The 23,737-nt window shown below is 34.4% G+C and overlaps 1 non-coding gene across 1 annotated transcript; it reads left to right on the forward strand.

Moving 5' to 3' along the window:
- The first annotated feature begins 19,191 nt into the window (after window positions 1–19,191).
- LOC128042059 (small nucleolar RNA R71) lies at window positions 19,192–19,298 on the forward strand. The gene has a single exon (XR_008197267.1). It is a non-coding gene; the product is annotated as a small nucleolar RNA R71 (small nucleolar RNA).
- The last annotated feature ends 4,439 nt before the right edge of the window (window positions 19,299–23,737 follow it).

A 23,737-nucleotide genomic window follows, 5' to 3' on the forward strand; every position in this document is an offset into this window, starting at 1 on the left:
TTTTGTGTATGCAGATTATGGGGTTGATTCCTTTAATATCTAAGATTTTTCATCCAAATGTGTTTTTGAATTTCCTAAGTATAGCTAACAATTGAACATCTTGCTCATAAGTCAGCTCAGTAGATACAACCATAGGCAGTGTGCTATCCTTCCCTAAATAAGCCTACTTTAACTGTGCAGGTAGAGGTTTCAACTCTAATGTGGGTTGTTCTTCTATGGACAGTTTAGCAGGGCTGAGGGTTCGAATAGAAAAATCTAATGTGTCAAACCTCTTTCCAGGTCTATCAACAATTAGTTTGGATGTCGACAACTTCTTACGGTGTCCTAATGGCCCTTCATCATTAATAAATCAACAGAATCCAATTCACTATGCTCTTTGTCATGATATCTTTTTTTAAATTCCTCTTCCACAACAGAGTCTAAACAACTGATAGCATGACACTCATCTATATCATCAGCACATTTCAGAGTCTGGAAAACATTAAAAGTGATTTGTTGATCATTCACCCTCATAGTTAATTCATCCTTTTCAACATCAATCACAGTTCTACCTATTGCAACAAAAGGTTAACCCAGAATAGTAGGCACATATTTGTCAGCGCCATAGTCTAATACAATGAAATCAGTAGGGAAAATAAATTTATCTACCCTTACCAGGACATCTTCGATTTTACCTTCACGATGTGCATACAATCGATCTGCCAATTATAAGGTCACAGTGGTAGGTCTTGCTTCACCAATTCCTAGCTTTTTGAACACAGACATGGGCATAAGGTTTATGCTCGCTCCTAAATCGCACAAGGCCTTCCCAACATATTGGTTACCAATTGACTAAGGTATTTTGAAGCTTCCTGGTTCCTTCAACTTTGGAGGTAATTTATTTGTTAGCATAGCAGTGCACACTTTAGTGAGTGTGACTGTCTCAAATTCTCCGAATCGTCTCTTCCTTAATAGTATGTCTTTCATAAACTTGACATAGGCATTTGTTCCAAAGCTTCCACCAAAGGTATATTGATGTGAAGTTGCTTAAGGACATCCAAGAAACGCCTGAATTGTTGGTCTTGTCTGTGATTCTGAAATCATTGGGGAAATGGTGGGGTTGGGCGAACTTTAGGTTGCAGTGATTGTTTTGCCTGATCTTTGTGTTCAACAATACTATCTGAGTTTGCTTTAGCATCGCTTGGTCCAGTTTTCTCATTTATGGTGCTTTTCTTGTTTTGTTCAAGAGTTTTGCTTTGATCAAATTTTGAATTTGTTGTTTCAGCAACAACACTCTTTTCAACTCTATCTAGTTGTGTGCCACTTCTAAGAGTGATTGCTTTACAATGTTCTTTCCCATGTGGTCTTGCATTTTTTATATCACTGGGCAAAGTTCCTTGTGTTTTTGAGTTCAAAGCACTAGCTAGCTGTCCTACTTAGTTTTCTAAAGCTTGTAAAGATGATGCTTGGCTCCGGATCACAACATCGTTCTTAGCCATATACTCCTTGAAGAGAAATTCAATAGATAAGGAAGAAGATGATTCCTACTCTTGTTGAAATTGTTGTTGAGGCGGTATAGACTGATAGAAACTAGGTGGGACATTCATGGTATTAGGTCTGATAGCTATGTTGGAATTTCTAGCTCTTTGATTGATCTACCTAAAATTTAGGTGTTGCTTCCAACCAGGGTTATACATGTTGGAATAAGGTTTGTTGTTCGTATTGAAATTTCCCATATAGTAGGCAGATGCTGGACTTGAGGAACACTATTCAAACACGTGGTCCTTACCACAACAAACACAAGATAACCCAACTGCTTTCAGCTCTTTCACCTCACTAGGTTTCTGCATGGTCTTTATCATGTTGGGTAAAAAAGATACCTAAGCAATAAGCGATGTAATCGCATCCAGTTCAAATGATCCAACTACTCTCCTACCAGTTCCAACTCTTGTGTGGGGTATTGATAATCATTATTGGCAATTCTCCAAAAATCTCGTACTCTTTATTGTAGGGATTGTCCAATAGAGTTCCATTAGCTGAAGCGTCAACCACCATTTGTGTCTGTGTAGTCAAACCATTATAGAAAATCTCCATTTGGGTCCAATGTTGAAATCCATGCATAAGACATTTGCTAAGTAGATCTTTGAACCTTTCCCATGCTTCATACAGTGTTTCATCCTCTAGTTTTCTAAAGGATTCTTAGTTTAGCATTCATATTGGGTGGGTTATATCGCAGTAGGAATCTTTGACAGAGATCATTCCATGATTCTACTATTCTAGATGGCAAAGCATTAAGCCATGTTCTAGCACGATCTCTTAAAGAATAGGAAATAACTTGAGTTTCCGAGCATCTTTAAGGACACCTTGTTGTCTAAAAGAATCACAGACCTTCAAGAAATGTATCAAGTGCAATCTAGGATCTTCAGTTGGCAAACCACCAAATTGACCAATTGAATGAACCATCTAAAACATTATAGTTTTCAACTAAAAGTGGGGGGCTTGAATTTGTGGTCTGACTATTCCAGGATTTAGGTTGTCTAAGATAGGAACTACATGCTCTTGAATTGACCTATCCAGATTATCAAACATTTGAACAACCTGAGGATTACCATTGCCAGCTCCCAAATTAAGTAGCTTATTCAAACCAATTTGATTGTTACCACCTTGATTCATTGATCTTTATTCTCTTCTCTTTCTTTGCAAGGCCCTTTCAATTTCTGGATCTAAGGGATAGAGTTCTTCAACAGGAATGCCTCTACGCATACAAATAGTAACAGACCTATTCTGATCACGAAACAAGCAAATTAGTAGTTAAATATATAAAAAAATTGCAATAACAAAAGCTAAAGTTGCTAGTCGCCAGTCCCTGACAACGACGCCAAAAACTTGTCGCATGTTAATATGATGTGTGAATTGTGCAAGTATACACATCGAATCAAGTAATAAAGTGATGAGTGAGTATCATTCCCATGAAGATTGGATTAGTATTCTTTGTCTAAATTATCACAATTGAGTAGAAAAGATAAATGAATCAAATTATATTTTAAGAAATAACAATGCAATTCATACACTAAAAATGAAGGTAATAAAATGTACTATCGTAGATTCCAATTGCAACAAATAAAATAAAAGCACTAAGGATTTTAGCAAGATCAGAATATTAATTGAAAAGGCTGGGATTACTAATGAATTAGTTATAACCTAGGAATAATGCCATGGCAAAAATATGTCAAGCTATTGCTCAATTGGGTACTAATGTGGTCTACCTCTGTCGAAAGAAATACTTAAATTTGCTTACTCCTAAGACACTATACATCTATAGGCTAAGAATTAGCAACCATGACTGAAGCACAATCCTCTAAATCGTATAAGGTTAAGCTCTATGTCTAGAGTTTACACGAGCATTTCACTTAATGCTCTCTTATATTACCCAGTTTTGGTCCAAACAACCTAACTCTGTCAATATTAAGCTACTTTCAGACTTATCAAGCATTTATCAATACCCTAATAAGCATATAAATAGAAATAAACATTGGGTAAAGTAGTAAACTGAATCATGTTCATCCATAAACATTCATCAGAGTTAAAACATCATCAAAAGTAATCCCAGTTGTGCTAAGTTAGCTCATGATTGGGCTACGCAAATTCAAGTATTTTAATATCATCAACATCCCAAAATAACAGTTTAAATCAAAAGATTTAGAACAAAATGTAGAGGAAGAAATCTGGGTTCAGAATACAAATTCCCCCAACTTCGCATCTGGTGCGCATCTTCACCTAAGCTCCAAGTAGCTCAAATTACCCTCTTTGTCATAAGAAACCTCTATCGAAGCTCCGTATTTACAATCAATCATACATTCAGCTCTCATTAATGGCAAACCTCCCTTCTCGACTGTCAATCCCCCTTTTTTCTTTTATACTTGGGTCCTCTTCTAGGGCAAAAGTCGTCAACCAATGATTATTTTTCCCTAATTTTGAGGTGGATATTTTCCATTACATGTGCATGTGGGGGGCAACTACTGAATGCTCTAATTGATGACTGGGTATTTTTCATTTTCTTCCTCAACATTACCATGGCAATCTCTCATAATGTCTCAGCAAATCTCCATCCTTTGCTGTCTTTCTTCCTCAAACCTGTCATTCAACCACCACAAAGCCTTTCCACCAACAATTTAAAGTACAAATGCATTAAAGTAATCACCATCCCAAGTCTTTGCATGCAATGCTTGATTAACAAAAAATAATCATGCAATTACCTAAAATGAAACTAATTTTACTTAAGTACAAGCAGGTAACTAAGTCTAAAAGTATGAATTATAACTCTTTTGAAGAGTTGTCAGATTTGTGCTCAGGTTATTACCAGTTGCGAGTTAAAGAGCCAGACATGCCTAAAACTACATTTAGAACTCGTTATGGTCATTATGAGTTTTTGGTAATGTCATTTGGTTTGACTAATGCCTCTACAACGTTTATGGAATTCATGAATCGAGTGTTCTAGTAGTATTTAGGTCGTTTTGTTATGGTGTATAGAGATGACATTTTAATTTACTCTTTGAACGAGTCAGATCATGCTGAGCGTTTGAGAGTTGTATTGCAGACCTTGTGTGAAAAACAACTCACCCACAAACTATCATAAATAGGATAGATTATTCTAACATCAAGCCATTTGATAATCTCCTTTTTAATGACTTCTTTCATAATGGGGTTTAGTCTTCTCTACTGCTCAATAGAATTGCCATGGCAATCCTCTAGTAAAATCTTATGCATGCAGATGGCTGGACTGATTCCCTTGACATCTGTGATTTTCAACCCTAACGCTTTCTTAGATCTCTTTAAAACTTCTAACAATTTAGCCTATTGATCAGATGTTAATTCTTCAGAGATAAGTACTAGCAACGTGCTATTGTCTCCCAAGTAGGCGTACTTCAAATGTAATGGCAAAGGGTTCAACTTCAAAGTAGGAGGGTCCTCTATAGAAGGTCAAGTGGTTTAAAAGAATGCTCTGATAAATTTCAAGATTCAAAACTCCTCCTTGCTCCATTTCCAAGTTGCTTAGCCTCCACCAGTTCACTAATTTCTTCAATTATTTCCTCTTCATTCAACTTAACTGAGTCCGCTTCATTATCAGATTTGTTGTAACAAAATCCTGCCAATTCTTCCTTCACCACTGTGTCAATAATCCAAATGGTGTGACAATCTTCATCTGTATCTGCACACTTCATGGCATCAAAAACATTAAAGGTTCTGTAACACCCCTAACCCGTATTCGTCGCCAGAATAGGGTTACAAAGCATTACCAAATTTTTTTTCACTTAAAACATTCATTTACAATTATTTATAAAGCACATCATATTTCATTCAAACACATGCATAGCACCCCTTTTTCTAGCCCTCGAGGCCTTAGAAACACTTTAGAAACGATTCGAGACTAAATCAAAAACATTTAGAATTTCATGACAAAAAATAGAAAAAAATCATACTACAGGGGTCACACGGCTGAGGCACACGCCCATGTATTAGACCGTGTGGGCATTCGACGTAGGGACACACGGCCATGTTCCAACTCATGTCTGTGCCCGTATAACTCTTTGACTTGGTTCACACGGCCAAGCCGCACGCCCATGTAATTCTCAAAATGCAACCTTTAAAAACCTACAAGGGACACACAACCGGGTCAGATGACAACCGTGTCAGATGGCATGTGTGACACACGGTTGAGATACACGTCTGTGTCTTAGGCCGTATGGACAAGAAATAGACCCTTTTCAAGCCATTTTCAAGCCTATTCTTTCACCCAAAACAAGCTTACACACACAAGCCATTTGCACCTATATTCAAGCATTCAAAATGTACTTAAAACATGCATAATAAAATAGGATCATTATAGTATTTGTTCATACAACCAATATGCCCAAAAGGCACCTCAAAGGAAGCACTCAACTTAATAGCACATATGCATAATTGATTACCTTGCTACTGGAAACACAAAAATATACACATTTTTTCATGCCCTTTTAACTCAAATTAATGCAATTTTGTAGTAATTCTTGTCGAAAATATATGATAATTATAAAATAATAAAATTTTACTTAAATTATTAACATGTTGAATTTTATTTAATTTTATAATAAATTTTGATTAATTTTGATCATTTTCGACAAATTCGCACAAACGGTGAAAATTGACTCGGCAGGTACTACTAGAAGCGCAAAACTGAGAAGCAACTTTTAAAGCATCGAGGCGAATTAATTTTTCAGCCGAAGATGGTCCAAATTATGAATATTAATTCATAATATAATTAATTTTAATTTTAATTCAATTTATTTTGGTTTAAATAATTATTATTAATTAATTATGAAAAAATGCCCAGTAGAGCTGAACCGAGAAAACTGATCCAACCGAGCATTGGGCTGCCCAAAGCTGTCCCACATGCTGAGATAATTAGCTTGTTTGGATGATTATTTGGCTTGCAAAATAGCCTTTGAAGACTGCTTGAATTTGCATTCAAACCCCTTCACTTATCATGCCTTCCTAGATTTGCCCCTACCTTAAAATAGCAAGTTTGAAACCTTCAAACTTGCCACATGTGTGGCCGGCCATGGGGGAAGTCTATGGCTGCTGATTTTTGCTAATTTTAGCATTGATCTCAACCTATAAATACCACTCTTATCTACTTATCTCAAACACACCTCAAAACCCTTTCATCCTTTCACTTTTCTCTCACTTTCTCTTTTCAAACCTCTTCCGTTGTTCTTCATTTTCTTCCCCACTCCTTTGCCGATTTCACCTCTTAGAAAAGAGTTCTTCAACCAATGTTTGAAGTAGCATTCAAGTGTTCGTGGAAGCCTCTGTTCAACAAGAACAAGCGGAGAAGGAGGAGCAGAGCAAACTAGTCAAGCCTCGGAGAAACACAGGATTTGATTCGTGTTCCCTTTCCTTTTTAATTTTATTGATGTTGTTATGAACATGTCCATTAATATTTGTGATATTGATATGTTTAGTTTAATTAATACGGCTTAAATTCAATTCGTGTTAGGTTGATTGCATTTCTTCCACTTAGTTTATTAAAATTGTGTTTGTGTTGTTATAAGCTTTGGTAATTTGTTTGATTAAGTAAAACCATGACTAAGTTATTCTTTCATTGTAATTGTAAGGTAACTAATGAATTAATTATTTAAGCGGATTAAAATTGTACATTCGTCTTGCATAACTTACAAGATTATTGTGATTAAACTGTTTTAAGGTAGAATACATTGTTACCTCACGTAATCTTTCATGTGCTTATGAGATTGAATTAATTGTTTAAATTTGCATAGAGATATGTATAAGAGATTATTTTAATTTCATAAGTATGTATATTAACACATTTTCTTATTAAAATTTGTTTAATCGATTGAATTGACATAGAGATTATTCAAAAGATAAATGGATTTTGGTAGGTAAGTATGTTCATAAGTTAGCAAATTACCAAGTTTCCATGAATTTATTCATAACAACATGAACATGAGTTTAGTAATTCTAAGTTAATAAATTTAATAATCTAACACAATTATGTCATCTTGATTAACATCATCTTTCGAAATCGTGCATTGAAACTTTTATGTTCTCTTTATTTATTTTACTTAGTTTTTAATCACCTCCTCAAATCAAAATATTTTTCTTCGCCAAAGTATTTTTAATTGCGTTCATAAATAATTCTTTTCATAGTCCTTGTGGATACGATAAGTCGACATTTACTTGTAACTTCATTACTTGTTGCGATTCTTACACTTGTACATTTCTGTCATTCCAACTACCATTTTAAAACATGTCATGCTTAACATCTACCTTGTCATTAGAACTTAACATTTCAACTATAGTTTTCATGCATCCCAAATATACATATATCTAACTTATACATACTTGACCATAACTTATCAATATATATATTAATTCCATACCAAGTTATACCATAATTGACCACATGCCAAAATCACATTCAAACATACCAATTTGGTTATTCAAAATAGAATTTCAAATGACCATTTCCACTCCAATCATCAAGGCCATCTAAATGACACAAATCTAACCATATCTAGATGCTTCCAACAATCAACATGTATACAAACCATATTTCAATCATGCACATCTATTCAAAGCCTCACCAAAGCATACCATACCTTGACCATGTTGAGGTCAATTCATCATATATCACATTGGTCATTCAAACATACTTTAACACATTATCAAATTAACACATATCAACAAGACACCAAATGTACCCAGGCTTCATCACCCAAAATGACCTATACATGCCAAACTCGTCAACTAACATTCAACTAATCATCAACCATAAGTCCACCTATACATGCCATTATAACCTTAACCAAGATATCAAAATCTACCGATATAATCGATGGATAGTGTGATGGATCTCCGACTAGCTTCCAACCCGATCGAGCTTTCGATAATCTTAAAAGTAAAGGAAAAACAACTACATAAGCAATGCTTAGTAATCTCGTATAACTTTAATCATATCAATCCATTACAAATATGAAATTTATACATATCAAGAATAATCATATACCAATACCGCAAGGTTTATGAAATTATAATCAACAACTCACAAAGTGAATAAAACCACAGCATCACATATACATATCATCCCTAGCATAGTAGGATTTTATAAAACCGTAAACCCTTTCAACTTTTTTTATTTTCATTTGCATTTCATTACTTTCCATTACATTTAATTTCTTTAGCTTAAACAACAACATTAATTCAAGTCATCATTCCCTTTTCATCATTTTACACTTCAACTATGAAATTATTATTTCATTACCTTTCCACACTCGTTCCATATGAATTACACACAAGACATAAGCATATAATCAATCATAGCCACAAGCTAGTGCATTTAAACATAGCTATTTTGGAATTAACCACATGATAAACCATTTCATAAGAAATTACATAATTTAAACCTTACCACTCTTTCATGAACACATGCATATTTCCATTTGGGCACTTACCATTTCAATGCATAACTGTAACGCTGGGGTTTGTGCAAGTGTACACAGTCGTTATCAAGTAATAAGTAAGTATCGAGTTATCGTCTCCACAGGGATTGTTTTTGTGCTAAGTCACTTAATTTGTAAAATTATATTAACAATTTGAAAAAATAAAAACAAAATATAGTTGAGAAGAGGTACAAACTAGATGCAATGATCCCTAATGTAAATTATCCTAATATGCAAACTATATGAATGAAATAAATTTTAGTAAAATTAAACACAATTTCCAACAATTATAACATAAATAAAGTAGGACAATTACTTTAATTAAACTTAATTTATTATCATCATGCCTAATAATATTCGAAAAGCATTCCATGACAACTCGATCTTTCATGAGTTTTGGAAACCAAATTAGGTTCTTCGAATCCTTTACTTAGTAAATACACATTTCTTGACCCTTATTTACTAAGGATTTCTTAGCATTAAATGCGAGGTAACAGGGGCGTGTTAGGTTTGAAACAATTTAATCACACAAATCTAAAAACTATGCGGATAATGAGCACAGTTAGGGTTGTTATGCAACCTACAATTTAGTCAGGTTAGGATCTAAATTGAGCATGCACATTTCAATTATGCGTCCATTAGCCGTCGTCTGGTTAGGATGGCTTAGCTCATTCAGGTGCATTTCAATCACGTATGAACGAAATACAGACTTAATTTTAATTGAAAACATGATCGATTGAGGCACAAACATTATAAGCATGAATCACATAAATATTATTTCATCAAAATATTCATCCTAGCTTAAATAAAATTTAAGCTATCATTGTTGTAAACAAGAACATAGAAGTCATAGCAAATATCTTTAAATTAAATTAAAGAAAAGAAAGATTAACCTAATTCAGTGTGGCTGTCACCCAAGACTCTGATTGACAAGGCTCCTTCGCTTCTTTGCGTTGCTCCTTTGCTGATGGTTCTCCAAGGTGGCCGACCAAGGGCTCTTTAAGAGAATAATTTGCTAAAATCCTTATGCAAGGATGATGCTAGGTGTGAGAGCTAAGAGAGTTGAGAGAGAGGATGAGAGATGGGAGGGATGAGGGATGATTGAAAAAGTGAGAAATGAGCTATTATTTATAGGTGAGGCAAGGGGGATAGTTTAATAAAATTAGGAGTGTCCATCCTTTAAAACCTCCTCCAAGAGTGGTCGGCCATGAATTGAGGAAATGTGGTTGATTTTTCCTTGATTTTTTGTCAATTTGAATGCCACAACAACTCAGGACTAAGACTCGGTCTTCAGCAAATCTTCAGGTAAATCTCTGATTTCTTTAACTCTTCAAGGGCCTTATATAATTAAACCAAAAATTGGTTTATAATCAGCCATGTGCAGCCGAAAATTTGGTTGACTTGGCCCCCACTTTGGACGGTTTTGCTATTAGAAGAAAACTCTCAGACCTGTCAAAAATAGCAGATAGTTTAGAGGACCAAATGAATTAAACCACTTTAATTAATCAATTTACTTAATTAATTAAACCCAATTTTATTAATGAAATATTTAAAATGAATTATTAAAATATAACATTGTATTTTATTATTTAATTTAATCATGCATGGCCCACTTCATAGCTTAAAAATATAATATGCTTAAATTAATATAAAATAAGTCATTTTATGCATGAAAACTATATAATAAAACATAAAATCACATTTTAATAATTTCTATGTCCTAATTTCATATTTTCACATATTTTATTAATTTATTAAACGATTACTTGGTTTTAACTACAATTCTAAGTAGAAAGGTGAAGAATTATATAGGAAAAATCGTATATATTTTTCCGTTTACACACCTCCAAACTTAAATCATTGCTCGTCCCGAGTAATGTTCATGCACAGCACAAGGTCTTGCTAAGGCAAATTTTGCTAAGAGTGTAAGTAGCATCAATCTTCGTCTCATAATCATGCATCAACAAATTCATGCTCATAGATCTTCTTTATTAACAAGTAACTCATATACAAACATTTTGAAAATTTTATTCTAAGTTTCAAGATATGCCAACATGAATCATAGTTTGCATGTATGTCACAGCCATGGATAATATTCTTCATTCAACACAATTTCTCATCAATCAAGCAAACAATCATAAGGCTTATTTATGATCTTCATATGTTGAACTTCATACTTCCTCTCCACTAATGTAGGTGACATAATCATTAAATCAATAGGTTTTTTATAAGGTTGTAATGGGGCTTGGTTTAAAGGTAAGGATTTTAAGAGATGGGACATTTCGGTTTCAAAAATATTAACCTTTAAATTGTCCTAGATTTCTCGAAATTCAACCTTTTTCTTCAAGTGAACCTTTGAAACACCCCTAAACTTATTTTGAACTCAAGCTCATATATTTTTCCTTTTTGAAGACTAGGCGAACTTTTTTTCGCTCTTTCTTTGTCTCTGTGATTTTTTTAAGCATGAGCACATACATCTTTATGAAAATTTCCTCATATGTTGATTCCCAAGACACTTAAGTTAAGATAGATGCACATAATTAGGATAATTTTAAAAAGATGGTAACCGGCTTATAATGTAGGTTCATTTCAAAAACAGTTCTTAAAGCTTAAAATTGTAGTTTCAAGTGTCTAATATCATAAGGTGGGCTTGAAAAGGCTTAAACGGTCTAAAGAAAAATGGTGCCTATATCATTTTAGATTTTTATGTTCCTAGGATTTTGCCTCAAAAAAGTTACTAAGTTAATTCTAAAGATATAAACCTTCATGCATGTCTGATCTCAAGAGAAACTAAGTTTTCATGGTAAACATTACCTAAGACTAAGATCATAAAAACATTCCATTCTTCACGATAACATACAATCACTTAAATAAAAACATCATTCATACTTGCATACAAGCTATCTTATAAAAAAGAATTTCTCTAAAAATTCATTTATTAAAACATACTTATGAAAGAAATGATTGAAACATACTTGAAAATTTTAAAATTTGAGCAATTTATTTGCCTTATCCCCTTTAAAAAGAAGCAATGTCCTCATCGTAAAACAAAGTAATGAATGAAAACTGAACACCAGGTAAGGTTGTAAAGAAAGAGAGGTGAGAGAGGTGAGTGATTAAGACTGCTTAAATACCAAGTCTTTCCTAATAACCCAATCCTAGACATGTTCATTCCCATTGCCACATCACTTAGTCTTTTTCTTTCTAAAGAAGTATTTATTCATGCTTGATATGTTTTATTTTGCAAAGATTAAATCCTAATTACTAAAGAAATAAATTCCTAAAGACCTAAAAAATAATTAAATAAATAACAAGACAAGAATCCCCCTTTTATTTTTCTAACTCATTCTCCTTGTCTTCTTTAGTTTCATCTCCGCTTGCATCGTCAGTATCTTCCGTCCATGTCCCAAAGATAGCATCTGGGAACTCAGGAACAGAAATGTTAGAGATATTCTTAAAAGTATTTCGAATTGAATCATCCCTAATTTTTGCATATTTCCAGTAAGTTTGCTGATGATTGTGCTTGAACTTGCACATATCCATCAAAATTGACAGCTCTGATTTCTTTGAAGTACTTGCAAGAGTCGAAATTGGAGTCATAAATTTTGGTTCAACACTTAGCTTGACTGGTTCTTCTTCTAGCTCAACCCTTGGTTCAAAGTTTTCAGCTCCTTCAGCTGGTTGAGGACACTTTGGTTCCTTATCAGATTCTTCTTCTTCAATGTTTATAGCTGAATCAGCTTCAGTTTCAGTTTTATTTGTTGACTCTTCTTCGATTTCTGGCTCAGTTGGTTCCTCTTGCTCTCCTTGGTTCAGCTCATGCACTCTCTTTACTAACCTTTCAAGATCATGACTTGTGATGCACCCTTGGACATACCGCCCCTTCAGATTTGCTTGTGTTTTAACACGAACCTGTAAGCAAAGTGAAGTGATTAATGATGGGAAATAAGCACTTCCTGCCTTATTTTTAGCACAATCGTGAATTTCCTTGAGGATAATTTTCCCAACATTAATGGACTTTTCTATAAAAATTACATATAACAAGAGCATTTGTTCCATTGAGAAGGTGGAACTAAGTGAGATAGGCATAAAACTATAGCGAACAAAATAAAACCATACATTTGCTACTGGTTTTAAATATTCTCTTCGATAATAATGGCTCCCATACTTTCTTATAATCCATTGGGGTCCTGGATTTGTCACAACATCAAGCACTTGTTGAAGAAAATCCCAATTGATATTGTTCATCATAGGGTAGTACTCATCTTCCTCAACATCAGGTTAATTAAACAAATCATTGATGGACTTAGAAGTAAGAGATACCTTTTTCTTTCGAACAAAGACTTCAGTAGCATCTTGTGTAGTCAAACTAGCATAGAATTTTCGAACTAGTTCATCATCGGGAAGTGAACGAGTGTCACAAAATCTTTCCCACTTGAGAGCATTGATTATCTTTCTAATCGATACAGGGACAACCATCACATCATTACTTTTCAGGTTAAAACCTTTTTCGGCATCATAGGTTGATACTTGAAGATTGAATCAAATCGCTCTTTCACTTCTTCATCGAACAAAATCAAGTTTGTCTGAGTAGTTTTTGACGATCTAGTTCATTTCTCAAAAATTCGGCAAAGTTTCTGCTTGCAAAGGAAGTAGAGAAATCAGCAAAAGAGGGTGGATCTTGCTTCGGCAAACCTTGCGACGGTGAAGGAGTTACAGCGGCGGCAGCAATGTACAGAAACAATGGTGGTATGCGGCGGTGATAACAGCTGCGTGCGATAGTGACATCAATGCTTCGACAATTATCTTGTGGCGGCACTAGGTAGTTTCGGCCAAAGAAAAGAAAAGGGCTAGAGATTCCTTTCGAGATTTGAGGCTAGCGGCACAAAAAGAGATATTTTAAGGAATTTTAGGGTGTAAGTAAATTACTTTGAGGGATATGACAATTTAGTAGAATGGAGAGGGGTTTATATATGGAAAAATTAGGGCAAGATGTAGCAAAAAATTAGCTAAATTAAAGTTACTTGGGAGACAAGTAATGAGTGTGATGGCAAGCGTTAAATTTTTCCCTCATTTTTGCTGACTTGGGCCTCAAACTTAGACTGTATCTTAAAAGAAAACTGATTTGTACTTGGGCCAAACTTGACCCCCTTTATTAACAATAAAATTTAAAATTAAACAAAATAAATTAAACTAGAAAAAAACATTTTAAAACCTAATTAGAAGATTTCTTCTTAACAAATTATACTAAATTAACTCTCAGGAAAGGTTGGAAGGGTCACAACGGTCCCGCTTAAGTTCCAATCTCCTTAGACAAAATTAATTAAATGTACTTAATTTAAGAAAATAAATTCTAATTATTTATTTATTTACAAGATGCGTTTATGAAAAGTCAAAGGTCTGTTAATTTGAACGAAGATTCAACTCGCTCAACTTCACCATCCCAGTAGTGTTTGAGACGTTGACCATTAACTTTAAAGGTCCTCTGTAATTGTCGTACAATTCAATAGCTCCATAAGGATAAACTTGGTGGATGGTATAAGGTCATTTCCATCAGGATTTCAGCTTCCCAGGAAATAACTTCAGCCTTGAATTAAACAACAACACCTTCTGACCTTGTTTAAACTCGCGGGGTTGTATATGACTATCATGCCATCTCTTTGATCTTTCTTTACACATTTTGGCATTCTCATAGGAAAACAACCTCAGCTATACCAACTCATCAAGTTGTAACATCCTTCTCTCACCAGCTTGCTTAAGATCAAAATTTAACTGCTTCAAAGCCCAGTGAGCTTTATTCTCCAATTCTAATGGCAAATGACATGCCTTTCCAAAGACTAACCGATAAGGAGTCATTCCTAACGGAGTCTTGAATGCTTTTCGATATGCCCATAATGCATCATCGAGCCTTCAAGACCAGTCTTTTCTGTTAGGGCGTACTACCTTTTCAAGGATACTTTTGATTTCACAGTTCACTCTTTCAACTTGTCCCTTAGATTGGGGGTGATAGGAAATAGCAATGTTGTGCTTCACATCATATTTGTCAAGCAACCACTTAAGCCATTTATTCACAAAGTGAGAACCTTCATAACTAATAATAGCTCTTGGTGTCCCAAATCGTGTAAACACATGCTTATGTAGGAATCGCATGACTACCTTAGCATCATTTGTAGGGTATGCTTCAACTTCAACCCACTTGGATACATAGTCCACAGCAACTAAGATGTATTTAATCCCATTTGAAGAAGGAAATGGGCCTAAGAAGTCAATGCCCCATACGTCAAACAATTCAATCTCCAAGATGTTTGTCAAGGGCATCTTATTCCTCATTGATATATTTCCGGTTCTTTGGCACTTATCATAGTTCTTCACATAAGCGTAAACATCTTTAAATAGTGTAGGCCAAAAGAAACCTGCTTGCAAAATCTTCGATGCAATACCACCAAAGTGTCCCCCACTTGGAGATGAATGGTAATGATATATGATCTCAGCAATCTCACTTTCAGCTACACACTTTCGGATTATATTATCTGCACACTGTTTAAACAAAAATGGATCCTCCCAAAAATCATACCGACTATCATGAAGGAATTTCTTCCTTTGTTGGTATGTCATTTCTCGAGGAATTATTCCACGTGCAAGATAATTGGCAAAATCAGTGCTCATCTGGGAAATTCTCATCTGGGAATTTCATGAATTTGACTTGCCTCAAATAAGTGCTCATCTGGGAAATTCTCGTTGATAGGCACACCAGGCTGGGTTACCTTATCTTGCTCCAACCTCGACAGATGATCAGCTACTTGATTTTCGACACCTTTTCTGTCTTGTATCTCAAGGTCAAATTCTTGGAGTAAAAGTATCCAATGAATTAGCCTTGGTTTTGCATCTTTCTTTGTGAGCAAGTATTTAATGGCCGCATAGTCAGTAAATACTATAACTTTGGTACCTATAAGATATGAACGAAAATTTTCAAAAGCAAAAACTATAGCAAATAGTTCCTTTTCAGTTACCGTATAATTGAGTTGGGCTCCCGTTAAGGTTCTACTTCCATAGTAAATGGGGTGGAATACTTTATTTCTTCTTTGACCCATCACAGCTTCAACAGCATAATCACTTGCATCGCACATCAACTCAAAGGGTGAGTTCCAATCAGGTGTAACGATTATTGGGGCTGTAATTAACCGATTCTTTAGATCTTCAAAAGCTTCCAAACAAGCTTTGTTGAAATTGAACACTGTATCTTTCTCTAACAATAAACACAGCGGCTTAGAAATTTTTGAGAAATCTTTGATAAACCTTTGGTAAAAACCGGCATGGCCTAAGAAACTTCTGGCTCCTTTCACATTAATTGAGGTCGATAATCTTTCAATTACGTCCACCTTTCCTTTGTCAATTTTAATTCCTTTCTTTGAGATCTTGTGACCTAAGACAATTCTTTTATTGACCATAAAATGACATTTTTCCCAATTAAGGACAAGATTCATCTCTTCGCATCTCTTCAGTACCTTAGCCAAATTACTCAAACAAATAACATAAGTGTTACCAAAAACAAAAAAAAAATCATCAATGAAAACCTCAACTAAATTTTCAACCATATCAGTAAATATTGCCATCATGCATCGTTGAAAAGTTGCAGGTGCATTACATAAACCAAAAAGCATTCGCCTAAAAACAAACGTACCATACGAACAAGTAAAGGTTGTTTTATGTTGGTCCTCCGAGGCTACAACTATTTGGTTATATCCCGAATAGCCATTTAAAAAACAATAGAATTCATTACCTACTAGTCGATCTAACATCTGATCCATAAAAGGCAACAGAAAATGGTCCTTCTGAGTGGCTTTGTTCATCTTTCTGTAATCAATACAGATTCTCCAACTGATAACAGTTCTCATTGGAATTAACTCGTGACGCTCATTTTCAACAATCGTGATTCCACCTTTCTTCGGTACACACTGCACCAGACTTACCCACAAACTATCTAAAATAGGATAGATGATTCCTACATCTAACCATTTAATCACTTCCTTTCTCACAACTTCTTTCATAATAGGATTGAGCCTCCTTTTCCCATCAATTCGAGCTCTTTCACCTTCTTCTAAAATGATTTTATGCATGCAAAATGAAAGGCTTATACCTCGAATATCAACTATGCTCTAATCAATTGCTTTCTTAAATTTCTTTAGAACAGCAATTAATCGCTCCTTTTGATCTTTTGTCAGTTTCGTTGAAATAATCACAGGCAAAGTAGAACAATCACCTAAATACGAGTATTTCAAATGGAAAGGAAGTACCTTTAGTTCGAGTTTAAGTGGTTTTTCAATTGATAACTTGGGTTGCACAAATTCTCTGACTTCCAACTCCAACGGTTCAAACCGCGTGGATTGAATATAATTTCTCGGATTGACTTTCATCAAAGCCATGTTTTCTTCACCTTCTTCATCCTCCAAAGGGTCAAGATCTAAAGCTTTCTCCAATGGATCTTCTTCAAAATTGCTTTCCAAAGGAACCAAGGTTTCTATGTCTTCCATAACTGAACACTCCTTTGTCGGATCGAGAAATTTCATTGCTTTAAGAATGTTAAAGGTTACCTGATCGTCTTTAACTCACATGGTGAGTTATCCTTTCTGCACATCAATTAACGTTCTTCCCGTGGCTAAGAAAGGTCTCCCAAGGATAATTGGTACTTCCTTATCTGCTTCAAAATCTAAAATAATGAAATCAATAGGAAAAATAAATTTATCGAATCTTACCAAAACATCCTCGATCTTTCCTTCGGGATATGCTAAAGATCGATCCACTAGCTGAAGCATCACAGTTGTAGGTCTTACTTCACCTATTCCTAACATCTTGAAAATAGACTTAGGCATTAAGTTGATACTCGCTCCTAATTCACACAAAGCTTTACCACAGTAAGATTCACAAATGTTATAGGGTATAGTAAAGCTTCTTGGGTCTTTCAATTTCGGTGGCAGTTTGTTCTGCAGGAACGCACTGCACTCCTTTTTCAAAGCAACAATCTCATACTCGCTCAGTCATTTTTTCTTGGACAGTATATCCTTCATAAACTTCACATAATTTGGCATTTGTTCTAAAGCCTCCACCAACATAATATTGATGTGTAACTGCTTCAGAACATCCAAAAACTTCTTGAATTGCACCTCATATTTCTGCTTGTGTTGCTGCAATATTTGCGGATATGGAGGTGATGAAACTTTCGATTGAACTGGACAACTTTTTTGAGTAGGTAAATCAGCATCCAAAGACGATGTTAAAATATCTAAATTCACTAGGTCAGGGTTTACCTTGTCAGACTTTGCAGATTCTGATTGGTGTAGGAACTTCAACATCTGGTTGATTTCCCTCCTTTTCAACATGCTCATCTTCGACATCAATCTATTAGGGTTCTAGAGTTTTACCACTTCGCAATGCCACTACCTTGATATGTATTTTTACCTAAATTCCTTGGATTCCCAGTATTGCTCGTCAAGGTTCCTTGTGGTTTATTATGAAGCTCCGTAACCAATTGACCCATTTGGTTTTCCAAATTTTTACTGTTTCTGCTTGGCTTTGGATCAAAGCATCATTCTTTGCCATGTACGATTTCAACAAGTTCTCCAAACTATTTAGTGCCTCAACTTGAGGTGGTTTTGGAGCTTGCTGATTAAACCCTTGAGATTGGTTGGGTCTTTGCTGCAATAAGTTGTTGTTCGATCCATTTCCTTAGTTGTTCCAAGAAAAGTTAGGATGATTGCGCCATGAAGGATTGTAGAAGTTGGACTGGGGTCCTTGTCCACTCCTATTTTGGTATTGGTTCCCCACCTAGTACACTAACTCGGGATTTGATGGACAATTCTCAAAAGAATGACCTTCCCCACAGTACACACAGGAAACTACTTCAAATGGACTCGGTGGCTGAGCTGTAAAATTATTAGTGTTATTAGCGGTTATCTATTTTAACATAGAGGAAAAAGATGATACCTGAGCCGATAACAAAGTGAGAGAGTCAACTTCATGAACTCCGGCTACTCATCTTCCTGAAGCTGTTCGATTTGTTGGTCATTGATAGTTATTACTCGCAATCCTCTCGATGATCTCATAAGCCTCATTATAAGACTTAGACAAAATTGCACCATTCGCGGAAGCATCTACCGTCAATCTTGTATGTGCATTGAGACCATTATAGAATGTCTCCAACTGAATACAGTGAGGAATCCCATGATGAGGACACCTATGAAGTAACTCCTTGAATCACTCTCAAGCCTTAGACAAAGACTCGTCATCCAATTGTTGGAAAGTTGTGATCTCGTTCCTCAACTTAGCATTTTTGCTTGGTGGGAAATACTTAACCAAAAATCTCTCTACTAATTCTTGCCATGTAGATATGGAACTTGGTGGCAATGAATTGAACCATGCTCGTGCTCGAGCTCGCAACGAGTACAGAAACAACTTCAACCTCAGTGCGTCTTCAGTCACACCGGCTATCTTGAATGAATCACTCACCTCCATAAACAATCGAAGGTGGAGATGTGGATCTTTCGTATGCCCACTGTTTGTAGCGTTTGAAACATCACTGGTTTCAATTCAAACTGGATTGCCTCAATATTGGACTTCTAATTCCTGGGTTTAACTCACTGAAAAGTAGCACAACATATTGTCTGATGCATTGATCCTTATCATCGACAATGAGGATAGGATTTCGTACATTATCAGCTTCATTACCTTGGTCTTGATTCTGATTTCCAAGGTCCATCTCGACTTATCTTTAAGCTGTTCGTTCACGTTTTCTTTGTCTAAAAGTTCGCTAAAATTTAGGGTCTACAGTGAGTAAATCAATAATTCGATCTATGCTCATTAACACCTGAATAGAAAATCACAAAAATTAAAAAGAATAAGTTAGTAATGTTAGAAATAAATCAAATTAAAAATAAATAATTTCACGAAAAAATGACTATGGCAATAGTTGACAATCCCCGGCAACGGCGCCAAAAACTTGTAACACTGGGTTTGTGCAAGTGTACACAATCGTTATCAAGTAATAAGTAAGTATCGAGTTATCATCTCCATAGGGATTGTATTTGTGCTAAGTCACTTAATTTGTAAAATTATATTAACAATTTGAAAAAATAAAAACAAAATATAGTTCAGAAGTGGTATAAACTAGATGCAATGATCCCTAATGTAAATTATCGTAATATGCAGACTATATGAATGAAATAGATTTTAGTAAAATTAAACACAATTTACAACAATTATAACATAAATAAACTAGGAAAATTACTTTAATTAAACTTAATTTATTATCATCATGCTTAATAATATTCGGAAAAACATTCCATGGTAACTCGATCTTTCATGAGTTTTGGAAACCAAATTAGGTTCTTTCGGAATCCTTTTACTTAGTAAATACACATTTTACTGATCCTTATTTACTAAGGGTTTCTTAGCATTCGTGTGAGGTAACAGGGACGTGTTATGCAACCTACAATTTAATCCGGCTAGGATCTAAATTGAGCATACAACCTACAATTTAATCCGGATAACAGAGCCTGGTTAGGGTTTTTATGCAACCTACAATTTAATCCGGTTAGGATCTAAATTAAGCATGCACATTTCAATTATGCGTCCACTAGCCGTCGTCTGGTTAGGATCGCTCATCTAATTCAGGTGCATTTCAATCATGTATGAACGAAATACAAACTTGATTTTAATTGAAAACATGATCGATTGAGGCACAAACATTATAAGCATGAATCACATAAATATTATTTAATCCAAATAATCATCCTAGCTAAAATAAAATTTAAGCTATCATTGTTGTAAACAAGAACATAGAACTCATAGCAAACATCTTTAAATTAAATTAAAGAAAAGAAATATTAAACCCAATTCAGAGTGGCTATCACCCAAGACTCTAATTAACGAGGCTCCTTCGCTTCTTTGCGTTGCTCCTTTGCTGATGTTTCTCCAAGGTGGCCAACCAAGGGCTCTTTAAGAGACTAATTTGCTAAAATCCTTATGCAAGGATGATGATAGGCATGAGAGCTAAGAGAGTTGAGAGAGAGGATGAGAGATGAGAGGGATGGGGGATGATTGAAAGAGTGAGAAATGAGCTATTATTTATAGGTGAGGCAAAGGAGCTAGTTTGCTAAAATTAGGAGTGTCCATCCTTTGAAACCTCCTCCAAGAGTGGCCGGCCATGAATTGAGGAAATGTGGCTGATTTTTCCTTGATTTTTGGCTAATTTGAACGCCACAACAACTCAGGACTAAGACTCGGTCTTCAGCAAATCTTCAGGTAAATCTCTGATTTCTTTAACTCTTCAAGGGCCTTATGTAATTAAACCAAAAATTGGTATAATCAGCCATGTGCAGCCAAAAATTAGGTTGACTTGGTCCCCACTTTGGATGGTTTTGCAATTAGAAGAAAACTCTCAGACCTGTCAAAAATAGTAGATAGTTTAGAGGACCAAATTAATTAATTTAACCACTTTAATTAATCAATTTACTTAATTAATTAAACCCAATTTTATTAATGAAATATTTAAAATGAATTATTAAAATATAACATCATATTTTATTATTTAATTTAATCATGCATGGCCCACTTTATAGCTTAAAAATATAATATGCTTAAATTAATATAAAATAAGCCATTTTATGCATGAAAACTATATAATAAAACATAAAATCACATTTAATAATTTCTATGTCCTAATTTCATATTTTCACATATTTCATTAATTTATTAAACAATTACTTAGTTTTAACAACAATTTTAAGTAAAAGGTGATGAATTATATAGGATCTTATATATTTTCCGTTTACAATAACTTATAAGTAAAGAATACAATCCAACCAATAGCTTGGCACATGCCTAAGCATTAAACAACAACACATGTTAGCATACTTGAACAAATTTCACATGAATTCAACATGGATAACCATTATACTTGAATATGATTCAATTTGGATATAACATCCTTCATAACATAACATGCTTTCCATATATCTCATCATTTCAATGTATTTCATGTATACATGTAATTGCTCATATTGAACATTTATCGTTTCCTTTCCAATTCATGCCCATTGAACCGAATAGAATATCATTGAATACCGGGATAGCTCATACAAAGTGTATTAAGTCATATAGTTGTAATCCATCAATTCATGTACATATATGCTCACACGAGCTGTGAATAAGTATGCTCACTCGAGTTGTGAAAATGGGCCTACTCACACGAGCTGTGAGTCAGAACATAGCTACACGATGCTGCTCATACGAGCTGTGGAGTATCCGCAACACATGCCCGATCTCAGCCATCAGTAGGACATTCAAGACAAGCACCTAAATCATGTAAACCCTAATGACATGTCATTTGTATCCTATGAATTCCTAAGGTTCAAACGAGGCTCGGTAGTCGTCGTACGTTGTTGAATTTCTATTGTTTCATGACATAATAAATTTCATAATAACATATATTTATTAATTCATGTACAATAGAATAGCACGTTAAGCAGTCAATTTAACTCACAATTAAGTGTTTATAGTTCATACGAACTTACCCGGCTAAATTGCAAAAATGTCAAAGTATAGGGGCATTTTGGTAACATTCTCCTCGATTTTTCACCCGGTCTTGATCTAAATTAATAATTTTATTCAATCTATCAATTTAGATAGTAAAACAATGTATCTTATGAAATTTAGTCATTTTTTAAATTTTTACAAAATTACCCCTAAAGTTTTACTGTTATTCAATTTAGTCCCTGAGCCTAAAACATGCAAATTAACAATTTTTACCCAAAATTGAGCCTATAAGAATTCTTATGGCATCTAAAAAATCCCATTCATGTAACAATTTCACATCAAATCCTTGTAATTTTACTATTTTAAAATTTTAGTCCTTAATAGGAAAATCAATCAAATATCACTTAATAAAATACTTTTAAATAACAACTAATATTTCAAATTCATCATTTTACATCTAAAATCAAAAGGTTCATTAATGACAACATTCAAAATCTTTAACAGTTTCAAAATCAAAGGTACGAGCTAGCTGGACCTAGTTGCAACGATCTTAAAAACATAAAAATTAAAAGAAATGGGGCTAAAACGAACTTACATGCACCATCCAAAACAAGGCCAAAGATTTAAGCTTCTCCCATCATTTTTCCATGGCAACCTTTGGTGGTGAAAAACAAATGGGGAAGAAAACATTTTGTTTTCTTTATTTTATTAACCTTTTATTTTATTTTATTAAATAAATAACATATAAAACATTTTAATTAAAAGAAATTAAGCATCCAACCGCCCCACTATCTTTAGGATGGCTAATTTACTCAATAAGGCCTTCCAATTATAATTCTTTAAGTAATTAACACCTTTAAACTAATAGTGATTGACGTTTTGAACTTTTACAATTTAGTCCTTTTTCTTAATTAACTATCGAAACGTTCAAATTTTTCAATAAAACTTAATACCACCTTAATGACACTCCATAAATATTTATAAAAATATTTACAACTCGGCTTATAGAAACGAGGTCCCGATACCTCATTTTTTAAAACCACTTGACCTTAGGGTCTTACCACTTAAACTTAATAAATCGCTTATATAACATAAATTATCAAATCAAAAACCATTTTAAAATCACATTTGACTCGTAAATATTAAATAATAATATTTACAAACTTACCCATCAGATTTGGTGGCCCCAAAACCATTGTTTTCGACACCATTGAAAAACGGACTGTTAC

Source organism: Gossypium raimondii, chromosome 6 (genome assembly GCF_025698545.1).
Source record: "Gossypium raimondii isolate GPD5lz chromosome 6, ASM2569854v1, whole genome shotgun sequence".
Lineage (NCBI taxonomy): Eukaryota > Viridiplantae > Streptophyta > Magnoliopsida > Malvales > Malvaceae > Gossypium > Gossypium raimondii.